Genomic DNA, 13,553 nt, shown 5'->3' on the forward strand with positions numbered 1-13,553 from the left:
GGGATTCGAACCCACAAACCCTGGGTCACTAGGCCAATGCCCTAACCGCTGATCCACGGGGCCGCCATACAATCTTAGTAATAGTAGTTGACACAAATATGTGGGTGGCACCATGCGTGACGTCACGTGCTTGCGTGTTTGCGTGTGTGGGCCCATAAATTCTTCAAGGCGGTGTAAAAGAAAGATGAGAAAGTTTTGTTTTTGTCGATTTGTTTGTTGGGGATGAGTTCCCGATGTACACGGCAACATTTTGAAGTTACGAACGGCAGGAAGGATGGAAGAGAAGATAAGGCATGAAAAAGGAAAGGATGATGGGAGAAAGTGTGAAATTAAGAAAAGAGAGGGATTACAACAATGGAAGAAAAGACAAAAGAATGAATGGCAAGAATGGTGCGAAAAAGATGAAAAGGTCAGATATGAATGGGAGTGGAGTGATCAGCGGGATATGAACCCACAACCTCTGGATTACGAAAGCAACGCTCTAACCACTGACCCACGGTCAACACGGCTCATACTTGAGAAGGTTGACACACATGTGGGCGGGACCGTGTGGTGACATCACATGCGTATTTGCGTGCGCGGGCGGCATTGACAGAGCGATGAGAAAGTTTTTTTTGTTGATTTGTTTGTTGGGGTTGACTTCCGATGAACACGACAACATTTTGAAGTTACGAATGATGGATGATGGGGGATGAAAAGATGAGCTAAAAGTGCAGATAGCCATAGAGGCTAGCTAGCGTTAGCAGTCAACAGTTGGTCGGCTCGGAAGCGTCGCCTCCTCCTCACCCGAAGTCTTTTCTCCAAAAAATAAAAATCATTAAAACAGCTCCAAAATCAACACTTTTGGTTGATTCCAGTTAGTTTGGAGCACTTTTGATAAAAGACGATTTCAATGAAAACTGAAATTAATAGGGAAGGGAACGGTTGGAGTTGAGGCCCTAGTGGGATTCGAACCCACAAACCCTGGCTCACTAAGCCAATGCCCTAGCCGCTGATCCAATCATAGTAATAGTAGTTGACACAAATATGTGGGTGGCACCATGCATGACGTCACGTGCTTGCGTGTTTGCGTGCGTGGGCCCGTAAATTCTTCAAGGCGGTGTAAAAGAAAGATGAGAAAGTTTTGTTTTTGTCAATTTGTTTGTTGGGGATGAGTTCCCGATGTACACGGCAACATTTTGAAGTTACGAACGGCTGGAAGAATGGAAGAGAAGATAAGGCATGAAAAAGGAAAGGATGATGGGAGAAAGTGTGAAATTAAGAAAAGAGAGGGATTACAACAATGGAAGAAAAGACAAAAGAATGAATGGCAAGAATGGTGCGAAAAGGAAGGAAAGGTCAGGCATGAATGGGAGTGGCGTCATCAGCGGGATACGAACCCACAACCTCTGGATTACGAAAGCAACGCCCTAACCACTGACCCACGGTCAACACAGCTCATACTTGAGAAGGTTGACACACATGTGGGCGGGACCGTGCGTGTCGTCACGTGCGTATTTGCGTGCGCGGGCATTGACAGAGCGATGAGAAAGTTTTCTTTTGTTGATTTGTTTGTTGGGGGTGACTTCCCGATGAACACGACACATTTGAAGTTACGAACGTTCAAGCTAAAGTTTTATGAAAAGTTTCACCGCGAAGTCCGCGGAAGTGGCAAATGTACACACACTGAATGAAGTTGAAGTTACCAGTCGTTTCTCCATTTGCTCTTCAAGCAACCCGGAAAGAGCAAACGAAGGATATCTTTCGCAATGCAATTCGGAAAATCTTGGAGACTCAAATTCCTCACTCGAAATCAAAGGGTGAAGTGGGCACGATAAAAAGAAGTGGAGAGGAAAAAACCCGGATGAATAAGTGAAATGCGCAATTGTAATTTTGTTTTCGGATAGGTTGTTTCTTTCTTTCTAGAAATGAAGATTAGTCAAGTAAAATAAGATCTTAAGAGTAGTTTTGAGAAAAAAAAGTTCAAGTGCTTTTGCTAAATGAAGATGAGAGTACTTTTGTTTGAGTGGTATCGAGTACTTTTGAAGAAATCAAAAGTTTGGAGCACTTTTGATAAAAGACGATTTCAATGAAAACAGAAGTTAATAGGGAAGAGAAGCGAATGGTTGGAGTTGAGGCCCTAGTGGGATTCGAACTCACAAACCCTGGCTCACTAGGTCATTGCCCTAACCACTGAGAAAGAGGAGAAAGTTTTTTTTTTGTCGAGTTGTTTGTTGGGGGTGAATTCCAGATGTACACGGCAACATTTTGAAGTTCCGAAGGTTAAAGTAGAGCAGAAAGGCTAAGACCAAGGGACAGCACATTAGCTCAGTGGTAGAGCGTTTGCATTTCGGTTCTGAGACCCGGGTTCGAGCCCCGCCCCCTCCCTGTGTGGAGTCCTCTCCTCCTAAGAACAGGCGACATTAATTGGACTCTAAATTGGAAGGAAGAGAAAATAACATAGAAGGGAACTGAAGGAAAAGAGAGTGCAAATACAGCAATCGAATGGAATGGAAGAAAGGTAGGAATTGTATTCAACTACATTGAAGCTGGATAATTCCCTGGACAAGGTTAAAGAAGGAAGAACATTGCCGATATAAGGTTTCAAGAAGGGTAACCAATGACATGATTTGGCGGAGGAAATGACCAAACGGAAAATGAATAGGGGGATAATCTAGGATTACTAAGGAAAGGATGAACTGAAGGACAGATGAGTGGATGAAAAGGAACTAAAGGACAGTTGAACTCAAGCAAAGAATGTAATATACTGAAGGACAGATGGGTGGATGAAAAGGGATGGAAATAATGGAAAGATGGGTGGATAAATAGATGGTAAAGGATGAAGAAGAAACATGGGTGGAATGGAAGGATGAAGGACGAAGAGAAGGAAAGGATGAACTCAAGGATAGACGGGTGGATGAAAAGGGAAGGAAATATGGAAAGAAAGATGGGTAGATGAAAAAGAAGGGAAGGGTTGGAACACAATGCGAAAGAAATATGGAAATGAAAGATTCTTCTGAAAGATGATGAGCAGAACAGATGGGTGGATGAAAAGGGAAGGAAATTTGGAAATGAAGGAAAGAAAGATGGGTGGATGAAAAGAGAAGGAAATATGGAAAAGATGGGTGGATGAAAAAGGGTAGGTAAAATGGAAATAAGGAAAGATGGGTGGATAAATAGATGAAAAAGAAGGTAAAGGATTAACAAGGAAACGGGTGGAATGGATGGAAATAGAATGAAGGACGGAAGAGAAGGAAAGGTTGGACTCAAGGAAAGACGGGTGGATGAAAAGGGAAGGAAATATGGAAATGAAGGAAAGGAAAGATGGGTGGATGAAAAGAAGGAAAGACATATGGAAATGAAGGATGGAAGAGAAGATTGAAGAGAAGGATGAACAAGAACAGACGGGTGGATGAAAAGGGAAGGAAATATGGAAATGAAGGAAAGGAAAGATGGGTGGATGAAAAGAGAAGGAAATATGGAAAAGATGGGTGGATGAAAAGGGAAGGTAAAATGGAAATAAAGGAAAGATGGGTGGATAAATAGATGAAAAAGAAGGTAAAGGATGAACAAGGAAACACGGCTGGAATGGAAGGATGAAAAAGAAAGAATGAGAAGAAAAGATGGAAGAAATGAAGGACGGAAGAGAAGGAAAGGATGGACTCAAGGAAAGACGGGTGGATGAAAAGGGAAGGAAATATGGAAAAGAAGGATGAACTCGAGGAAAGAAATGAAGGATGAACTCAAGGAAAGAATTATGGAAATAAAGGAAAGATGGGTGGATGAAAAGATGAAGATGGAAGAAGTGAAGGATGAACTCAAGGAAAAGGGAAGGAAAGATGAAAAGCGAAGGAAATATGGAAATGAAGGATGGAAGAGAAGATGATAAGGAAGGGAAGGATTGAAAGGAAAAGACGGGTGGATGAGAAGAGAAGGAAATATGGAAAAGAAGGATGAACTCTAGGAAAGAAATATGGAAATGAAGGATAGAAGAGAAGATTGAAAAGAAGAAGAGAAGGATGAACAAGAACAGACGGGTGGGTGAAAAGGGAACAAAATATGGAGGAAATGAAGGATGAGAAGAGAAAAGATGAAAAGGGAAGGATCTAAAGGAAAGATTGGGTAGAAGAGAAGGAAAGGAAGGACTCAAGGAAAGACCGGTGGATGAAAAGGGAAGGAAATATGGAAATGAAGGAAAGGAAAGATGGGTGGATGAAAAGATGAGCTAAAAGTGCAGATAGCCATAGAAGCTAGCTAGCGTTAGCAGTCAACAGTTGGTCGCCTCCTCCTCACCGAAGTCTTTTCTCCAAAAAATAAAAAAATTAAAACAGCTCAAAAATCAACACTTTTGCTTGATTCCAGTTAGTTTGGAGCACTTTTGATAGAAGACGGATTCAATGAAAACGAAATTAATGGGGAAGGAACGCTTAGAGTTGAGGCCCAAGTGGGATTCGAACCCACAAAACCTGGCTCACTAAGCCAATGCCCTAACCGCTGATCCAGGAGCCGCCATACAACCATAGTAATAGTAGTTGACACAAATATGTGGGTGGTACATGCGTGACGTCACGCGCTTGCCTGTTTGCGTGCGTGGGCCCGTAAATTCTTCAGGCGGTGTGTTAAAGAAAGAAGATGAGAAAGTTTTGTTTTTGTCAATTTGTTTGTCGGGGTGAGTTCCCGATGTACACGGCAACATTTTGAAGTTACGAACGGCAGGAAGGATGGAAGAGAAGATAAGGCATGAAAAAGGAAAGGATGATGTGGGAAAGTGTGTGAAATTAAGTAAGAAAAGAGAGGGAGTATAACAATGGAAGAAAAGACAAAAGGATGAATGGCAAGAATGGTGCGAAAGATAAAAGGAAGGAAAGGTCAGGGATGAATGGGAGTGGAGTGATCAGCAGGATATGAACCCCACACCTCTGGATTACGAAACCAACGCTCTAACCACTGACCCCCGGTCAACACGGCTCATTACTTGCGAAGTGACACACATGTGGGCGGGACCGTGCGTGACGTAGCATGCGAATTTGCGTGCGCGGGCATTGACAGAGCGATGAGAAAGTTTTCTTTTGTTGATTTGTTTGTTGGGGTTGACTTCCCGATGAACACGACAACATTTTGAAGTTACGAATGATGGATGATGGTGGATAAAAAGATGAGCTAAAAGTGCAGATAGGCATAGAGCTAGCTCGGGTAGCAGTCAACAGTTGGTCGGCTACGAAGCGTCGCCTCCTCCTCACCCGAAGTCTTTTCTCCAAAAAATAAAAATAATTAAAACAGCTCAAAAATCAACACTTTTGCTTGATTCCAGTTAGTTTGGAGTACTTTTGATAAAAGACGATTTCAATGAAAACTGAAATTAATTGGGAAGGGTTGGAGTTGAGGCCCTAGTGGGATTCAAACCCACAAACCCTGGCTCACTAAGGCAATACCCTAACCGCTGATCCACGGGGCCGCCATACAATTATAGTAATAGTAGTTGACACAAATACGTGGGTGGGACCATGCATGACGTCATGTGCTTAGATGTTTGCGTGCGTGGCCCGTAAATTCTTCAAGGCGGTGTAAAAGAAAGATGAGAAAGTTTTGTTTTTGTCAATTTGTTTTTTGGGGGATGAGTTCCCGATGTCACGGCAACATTTTGAAGTTACGAACGGCTGGAAGAATGGAAGAGAAGATAGGCATGAAAAAGGAAAGGATGATGGTAGAAAGTGGTGAAATTAAGAAAAGAGGCGATTACACCAATGGAAAGAAAGACAAAAGAATGAATGGCAAGAAAGCAAGAATGTGCAAAAAAGATGAAAAGGAAGGAAAAGTCAGGGATGAATGGGAGTGATCAGCGGGATATGAACCCACAACCTCTGGATTAATAACGCAACGCCTCTAACCACTGACGCGGTCAACACGGCTCATACTTGAGAAGGTTGACACCACATGTGGGCGGGACCGTGCGTGACATCACATGCGATCTTGCGGGCGCGGGCATTGACAGAGCGATGAGAAAGTTTTCTTTTGTTGATTTGTTTGTTGGGGTTGACTCCCGATGAACACGACAACATTTTGAAGTTACGAATGATGGATGATGGTGGATGAAAAGATAGCTAAAAGTGCAGATAGCCATAGAGGCTAGCTAGCGTTAGCAGTCAACAGTTGGTCGGCTACGAAGGTCGCCTCCTCCTCACCCGAAGTCTTTTCTCCAAAAAATAAAAAAAAATAAAAATAATTAAAACAGCTCCAAAATCAACACTTTTGTTTGATTCCAGTTAGTTTGGAGCAATTTTGATAAAAGACGATTTCAATGAAAACTTAAATTAACAGGGACGGGAACGCTTGGAGTTGAGGCCCTAGTGGGATTTGAACCCACAAACCCTGGCTCACTAAGCCAATGCCCTAACCGCTGATCCACAGGGCCGCCATACAATCATAGTAATAGTAGTTGACACAAATATGTGGGTGGCACCATGCGCGACGTCACATGCTTGCGTGTTTGCGTGCGTGGGCCCGTAAATTCTTCAAGGCGGTGTAAAAGAAATTTCAGAAAGTTTTGTTTTTGTCAATTTGTTTGTTGGGGATGAGTTCCCGATGTACACAGCAACATTTTGAAGTTACGAACGGCTGGAAGGATGGAAGAGAAGATAAGGCATGAAAAAGGAAAGGATGATGTGGGAAAGTGTGAAATTAAGAAAAGAGAGGGAGTATAACAATGGAAGAAAAGACAAAAGAAGGAATGGCAAGAATGGTGCGAAAAAGATGAGAAGGAAAGAAAGGTCAGGAATAAATGGGAGTGATCAGCGGGATATGAACCCACAACCTCTGGATTACAAAAGCAACGCTCTAACCACTGACCCACGGTCAACATGGCTCATACTTGAGAAGGTTGACACACATGTGGGCGGGACCGTGCGTGACGTCACATGCGTATTTGCGTGCGCGGGCATTGACAGAGCGATGAGAAAGTTTTCTTTTGTTGATTTGTTTGTTGGGGTTGACTTCCCGATGAACACGACAACATTTTGAAGTTACGAATGATGGATGATGGTGGATGAAAAGATGAGCTAAAAGTGCAGATAGCCATAGAGGCTAGCTTGCGTTAGCAGTCAACAGTTGGTCGGCGACGAAGCGTCGCCTCCTCCTCACCCGAAGTCTTTTCTCCAAAAAATAAAAAAAAAATAAAAATAATTAAAACAGCTCCAAAATCAATACTTTTGCTTGATTCCAGTTAGTTTGGAGCACTTTTGACAAAAGACGATTTCAATGAAAACTGAAATTAATGGGGAAGGGAACGGTTGGAGTTGAGGCCCTAGTGGGATTTGAACCCACAAAACTTGGCTCACTAAGCCAATGCCCTAACCTCTGATCCACAGGGCCGCCATACAACCATAGTAATAGTAGTTGACACAAATATGTGGGTGGCACCATGCGTGACGTCACGCGCTTGCGTGTTTGCGTGCGTGGGCCCGTAAATTCTTCAAGTGGTGTAAAAGAAAGATGAGAAAGTTTTGTTTTTGTCGATTTGTTTGTTGGGGATGAGTTCCCGATGTACACGGCAACATTTTTTGAAGTTACGAACGGCAGGAAGGATGCGTGTTTTGCGTGTTTGCCGTGGGCCCGTAAATTCTTCAAGGCGGTGTAAAAGAAAGATGAGAAACAACATTTGAAGTTCCGAAGGTTTAAAGTAGAGCAGAAAGGCTGAGACACAGGGACTGCCATTAGCTCAGTTGGTAGAGCGTTTGCTTTCGGTTCTGAGGACCCGAGTTCGAGCCCCGCCCCCTCCCCTGTGTGGAGTTCTCTCCTCCTAAGAATAGGCGACATTAATTGGACTCTAAATTTGGAGGAAGAAAAATAACATAGAAAGGACTGAAGAAAAGAGAGTGCAAATACAGCAAAGAATGGAAGAAATAGATGGGAAAGAATGAAGAAGAAACATGGGTGAAATGGAAGATGAAGACAGAAGAGAAGGAAAAAATGGCTCCAGGAAAGATGGGTGAATGGAAAGGAAGAGGATAAATGAAAAGAAGGAAAGGAATTGAACTCAGGAAAATATGAAATGAAATCTTGAAGAGAAGGATGAGCAAGAACAGATGGGTGGATGAAAAAGGAGGGAAATTTGGAAATAAGAAAGATGGGTGGATGAAAAGGGTAGGGTAACAAGGGAAATAAAGGAAGATGGGTGGAAAAATAGAAAAAGAGTAAAGGATTACAAGGAAACACGGGTGGAATGGAAGAAATGAAGGAAGGAAGAGAAGGAAAGGTTGGACTCAAGGAAAGACGGGTGGATGAAAAGGGAAAGGAAAATGGAAATGAAGGAAAGGAAAGATGGGTGGAGAAAGAAGAAGGATTGAACTCAAGGAAAGACATGGAAATGAAGGATGGAAGAGAAGATGAACAAGAACAGACGGGTGGATGAAAAGGGAAGGAAATATGGAAATGAAGGAAAGGAAGATGGGTGGATGAAAAGAGAAGAAATATGGAAAAGATGGTGGATGAAAAGGGAAGGTAAATGGAAATAAAAAAGATGGTGGATAAATAGATGAAAAAGAAGGTAAAGAATGAACAAGGAAACACGGCTGGAATGGAAGGATGAAAAAGAAGATTAGAAGAAAAGATGGAAGAAATGGAAGGACGAGAGAGGAAAGTATGGACTCAAGAAAGACGGGTGGATGAAAAGGGAAGGAAATATGGAAAAGAAGGATGAACTCGAGGAAAGAAATGAAGGATGACTCAAGGAAAGAATTATGGAAATAAGGAAGATGGGTGGATGAAAGATGAAAAGAAGGAAAGGATGAACTCAAGGAAAGATGGAAGAAGTGAAGGATGAACTCAAGGAAAAGGGAAGGAAGATGAAAGCGAAGAAATATGAAATGAAGGATGGAAGAGAAGATGATAAGGAAGGGAAGGATTGAAGGAAGACGGGTGGATGAGAAGAGAAGGAAATATGGAAAAGAAGATGAACTCTAGGAAAGAAATATGGAAATGAAGGATAGAAGAGAAGATTGAAAGAAAGAAGAGAAGGATGAACAAGAACAGACGGGTGGGTGAAAAGGGAACAAAATATGGAGGAAATGAAGGATGGAAGAGAAGATGAAAAGGAAGGATCTAAAGGAAAGATGGGTAGAAGAGAAGGAAAGGAGGACTCAAGGAAAGACCGGTGGATGAAAAGGGAAGGAAATATGGAAATGAAGGAAAGGAAAGATGGGTGGATGAAAAGATGAGCTAAAAGTGCAGATAGCCATAGAGGCTAGCTAGCGTTAGCAGTCAACAGTTTTGGTCGTCGCTCCTCCTCCCGAATCTTTTCTCTTTTCCCAAAAAAAAAAATAAAAATAATTAAAACAGCTCCAAAATCAACACTTTTGCTTGATTCCAGTTAGTTTGGAGCACTTTTGATAAAAGACGATTTCAATGAAAACTGAAATTAATAGGGAAGGGAACGCTTGGAGTTGAGGCCCTAGTGGGATTCGAACCCACAAACCCTGGCTCACTAGGCCAATGCCCTAACCGCTGATCCACGGGGCCGCCATACAATCATAGTAATAGTAGTTGACACAAATATGTGGGTGGCACCATGCGTGACGTCACGTGCTTGCGTGTTTGCGTGCGTGGGCCCGTAAATTCTTCAAGGCGGTGTAAAAGAAAGATGAGAAAGTTTTGTTTTTGTCAATTTGTTTGTTGGGGATGAGTTCCCGATGTACACGGCAACATTTTGAAGTTACGAACGGCTGGAAGGATGGAAGAAGATAAAGGCATGAAAAAGGAAAGATGATGTGGAAAGTGTGAAATTAAGAAAAGAGAGGGAGTATAACAATGGAAGAAAAGACAAAAGAATGAATGGCAAGAATGGTGCGAAAAAGATGGAAAGTCAAGGATGAATGGGAGTGATCAGCGGGATATGAACCCACAACCTCTGGATTACGAAAGCAACGCTCTAACCACTGACCCACGGTCAACACATGGCTCATACTTGAGAAGGTTGACACACATGTGGGCGGGACCCGTGCGTGACGTCACATGCGTATTTGCGTGCGCGGGCATTGACAGAGCGATGAGAAAGTTTTCTTTTGTTGATTTGTTTGTTGGGGTTGACTTCCCGATGAACACGACAACATTTTGAAGTTACGAATGATGGATGATGGTGGATGAAAAGATGAGCTAAAAGTGCAGATAGCCATAGAGGCTAGCTAGCGTTAGCAGTCAACAGTTGGTCGGCTACGAAGCGTCGCCTCCTCCTCACCCGAAGTCTTTTCTCCAAAAAATAAAAATAATTAAAACAGCTCCAAAATCAACACTTTTGCTTGATTCCAGTTAGTTTGGAGCACTTTTGATAAAAGACGATTTCAATGAAAACTGAAATTAATAGGGAAGGGAACGGTTGGAGTTGAGGCCCTAGTGGGATTCGAACCCACAAACCCTGGCTCACTAGGCCAATGCCCTAACCGCTGATCCACGGGGCCGCCATACAACCATAGTAATAGTAGTTGACACAAATATGTGGGTGGCACCATGCGTGACGTCACGCGCTTGCGTGTTTGCGTGCGTGGGCCCGTAAATTCTTCAAGGCGGTGTAAAAGAAAGATGAGAAAGTTTTGTTTTTGTCAATTTGTTTGTTGGGGATGAGTTCCCGATGTACACGGCAACATTTTGAAGTTACGAACGGCAGGAAGGATGGAAGAGAAGATAAGGCATGAAAAAGGAAAGGATGATGTGGGAAAGTGTGAAATTAAGAAAGAGAGGGAGTATAACAATGGAAAAAAGACAAAAGAATGAATGGCAAGAATGGTGCGAAAAGATGGAAAAGTCAGGATGAATGGGAGTGATCAGCGGGATATGAACCCACAACCTCTGGATTACGAAAGCAACGCTCTAACCACTGACCCACGGTCAACATGGCTCATACTTGAGAAGGTTGACACACATGTGGGCGGGACCGTGCGTGACGTCACATGCGTATTTGCGTGCGCGGGCATTGACAGAGCGATGAGAAAGTTTTCTTTTGTTGATTTGTTTGTTGGGGTTGACTTCCCGATGAACACGACAACATTTTGAAGTTACGAATGATGGATGATGGTGGATGAAAAGATGAGCTAAAAGTGCAGATAGCCATAGAGGCTAGCTAGCGTTAGCAGTCAACAGTTGGTCGGCTACGAAGCGTCGCCTCCTCCTCACCCGAAGTCTTTTCTCCCAAAAATAAAAAATTAATAAAAATAATTAAAACAGCTCCAAAATCAACACTTTTGCTTGATTCCAGTTAGTTTGGAGCACTTTTGATAGAAGACGATTTCAATGAAAACTGAAATTAATGGGGAAGGGAACGGTTGGAGTTGAGGCCCTAGTGGGATTCGAACCCACAAAACCTGGCTCACTAAGCCAATGCCCTAACCGCTGATCCACGGGGCCGCCATACAACCATAGTAATAGTAGTTGACACAAATATGTGGGTGGCACCATGCGTGACGTCACGCGCTTGCGTGTTTGCGTGCGTGGGCCCGTAAATTCTTCAAGGCGGTGTAAAAAAGAAAGATGAGAAAGTTTTGTTTTTGTCAATTTGTTTGTTGGGGATGAGTTCCCGATGTACACGGCAACATTTTGAAGTTACGAACGGCAGGAAGGATGGAAGAGAAGATAAGGCATGAAAAAGGAAAGGATGATGTGGGAAAGTGTGAAATTAAGAAAGAGAGGGAGTATAACAATGGAAGAAAAGACAAAAGGATGAATGGCAAGAATGGTGCGAAAAGGAAGGAAAGGTCAGGCATGAATGGGAGTGGCGTCATCAGCGGGATATGAACCCACAACCTCTGGATTACGAAAGCAACGCTCTAACCACTGACCCACGGTCAACACGGCTCATACTTGAGAAGGTTGACACACATGTGGGCGGGACCGTGCGTGACGTCACATGCGTATTTGCGTGCGCGGGCATTGACAGAGCGATGAGAAAGTTTTCTTTTGTTGATTTGTTTGTTGGGGTTGACTTCCCGATGAACACGACAACATTTTGAAGTTACGAATGATGGATGATGGTGGATGAAAAGATGAGCTAAAAGTGCAGATAGCCATAGAGGCTAGCTAGCGTTAGCAGTCAACAGTGGTCGGCTACGAAGCGTCGCCTCCTCCTCACCCGAAGTCTTTTCTCCAAAAAATAAAAATAATTAAAACAGCTCCAAAATCAACACTTTTGCTTGATTCCAGTTAGTTTGGAGCACTTTTGATAAAAGACGATTTCAATGAAAACTGAAATTAATAGGGAAGGGAACGGTTGGAGTTGAGGCCCTAGTGGGATTCGAACCCACAAACCCTGGCTCACTAGGCCAATGCCCTAACCGCTGATCCACGGGGCCGCCATACAATCATAGTAATAGTAGTTGACACAAATATGTGGGTGGCACCATGCGTGACGTCACGTGCTTGCGTGTTTGCGTGCGTGGCCCGTAAATTCTTCAAGGCGGTGTAAAAGAAAGATGAGAAAGTTTTTGTTTTTGTCATTTGTTTGTTGGGGATGAGTTCCCGATGTACACGGCAACATTTTGAAGTTACGAACGGCTGGAAGGATGGAAGAGAAGATAAGGCATGAAAAAGGAAAGGATGATGTGGGAAAGTGTGAAATTAAGAAAAGAGAGGGAGTATAACAATGGAAGAAAAGACAAAAGAATGAATGGCAAGAATGGTGCGAAAAGGAAGGAAAGGTCAGGCATGAATGGGAGTGGCGTCATCAGCGGGATACGAACCCACAACCTCTGGATTACGAAAGCAACGCTCTAACCACTGACCCACGGTCAACACGGCTCATACTTGAGAAGGTTGACACACATGTGGGCGGGACCGTGCGTGACGTCACATGCGTATTTGCGTGCGCGGGCATTGACAGAGCGATGAGAAAGTTTTCTTTTGTTGATTTGTTTGTTGGGGTTGACTTCCCGATGAACACGACAACATTTTGAAGTTACGAATGATGGATGATGGTGGATGAAAAGATGAGCTAAAAGTGCAGATAGCCATAGAGGCTAGCTAGCGTTAGCAGTCAACAGTTGGTCGGCTACGAAGCGTCGCCTCCTCCTCACCCGAAGTCTTTTCTCCAAAAAATAAAAATTAATAAAAAAATATTAAAACAGCTCCAAAATCAACACTTTTGCTTGATTCCAGTTAGTTTGGAGCACTTTTGATAAAAGACGATTTCAATGAAAACTGAAATTAATAGGGAAGGGAACGGTTGGAGTTGAGGCCCTAGTGGGATTCGAACCCACAAAACCTGGCTCACTAGGCCAATGCCCTAACCGCTGATCCACGGGGCCGCCATACAATCATAGTAATAGTAGTTGACACAAATATGTGGGTGGCACCATGCGTGACGTCACGTGCTTGCGTGTTTGCGTGCGTGGGCCCGTAAATTCTTCAAGGCGGTGTAAAAGAAAGATGAGAAAGTTTTGTTTTTGTCAATTTGTTTGTTGGGGATGAGTTCCCGATGTACACGGCAACATTTTGAAGTTACGAACGGCAGGAAGGATGGAAGAGAAGATAAGGCATGAAAAAGGAAAGGATGATGTGGGAAAGTGTGAAATTAAGAAAAGAGAGGGAGTATAACA

At 43.2% G+C, this 13,553-nt stretch overlaps 1 non-coding gene across 1 annotated transcript; it reads right to left on the reverse strand.

The window, feature by feature from the left end:
* Nucleotides 1-6,318: 6,318 nt before the first annotated feature.
* On the reverse strand, nt 6,319-6,391 carry trnat-agu (transfer RNA threonine (anticodon AGU)). Its single transcript has one exon. It is a non-coding gene; the product is annotated as a tRNA-Thr (tRNA).
* Nucleotides 6,392-13,553: the final 7,162 nt, after the last annotated feature.

Source organism: Syngnathoides biaculeatus, chromosome 6, assembly GCF_019802595.1.
Source record: "Syngnathoides biaculeatus isolate LvHL_M chromosome 6, ASM1980259v1, whole genome shotgun sequence".
In the NCBI taxonomy this organism is placed as follows: Eukaryota; Metazoa; Chordata; class Actinopteri; order Syngnathiformes; family Syngnathidae; genus Syngnathoides; species Syngnathoides biaculeatus.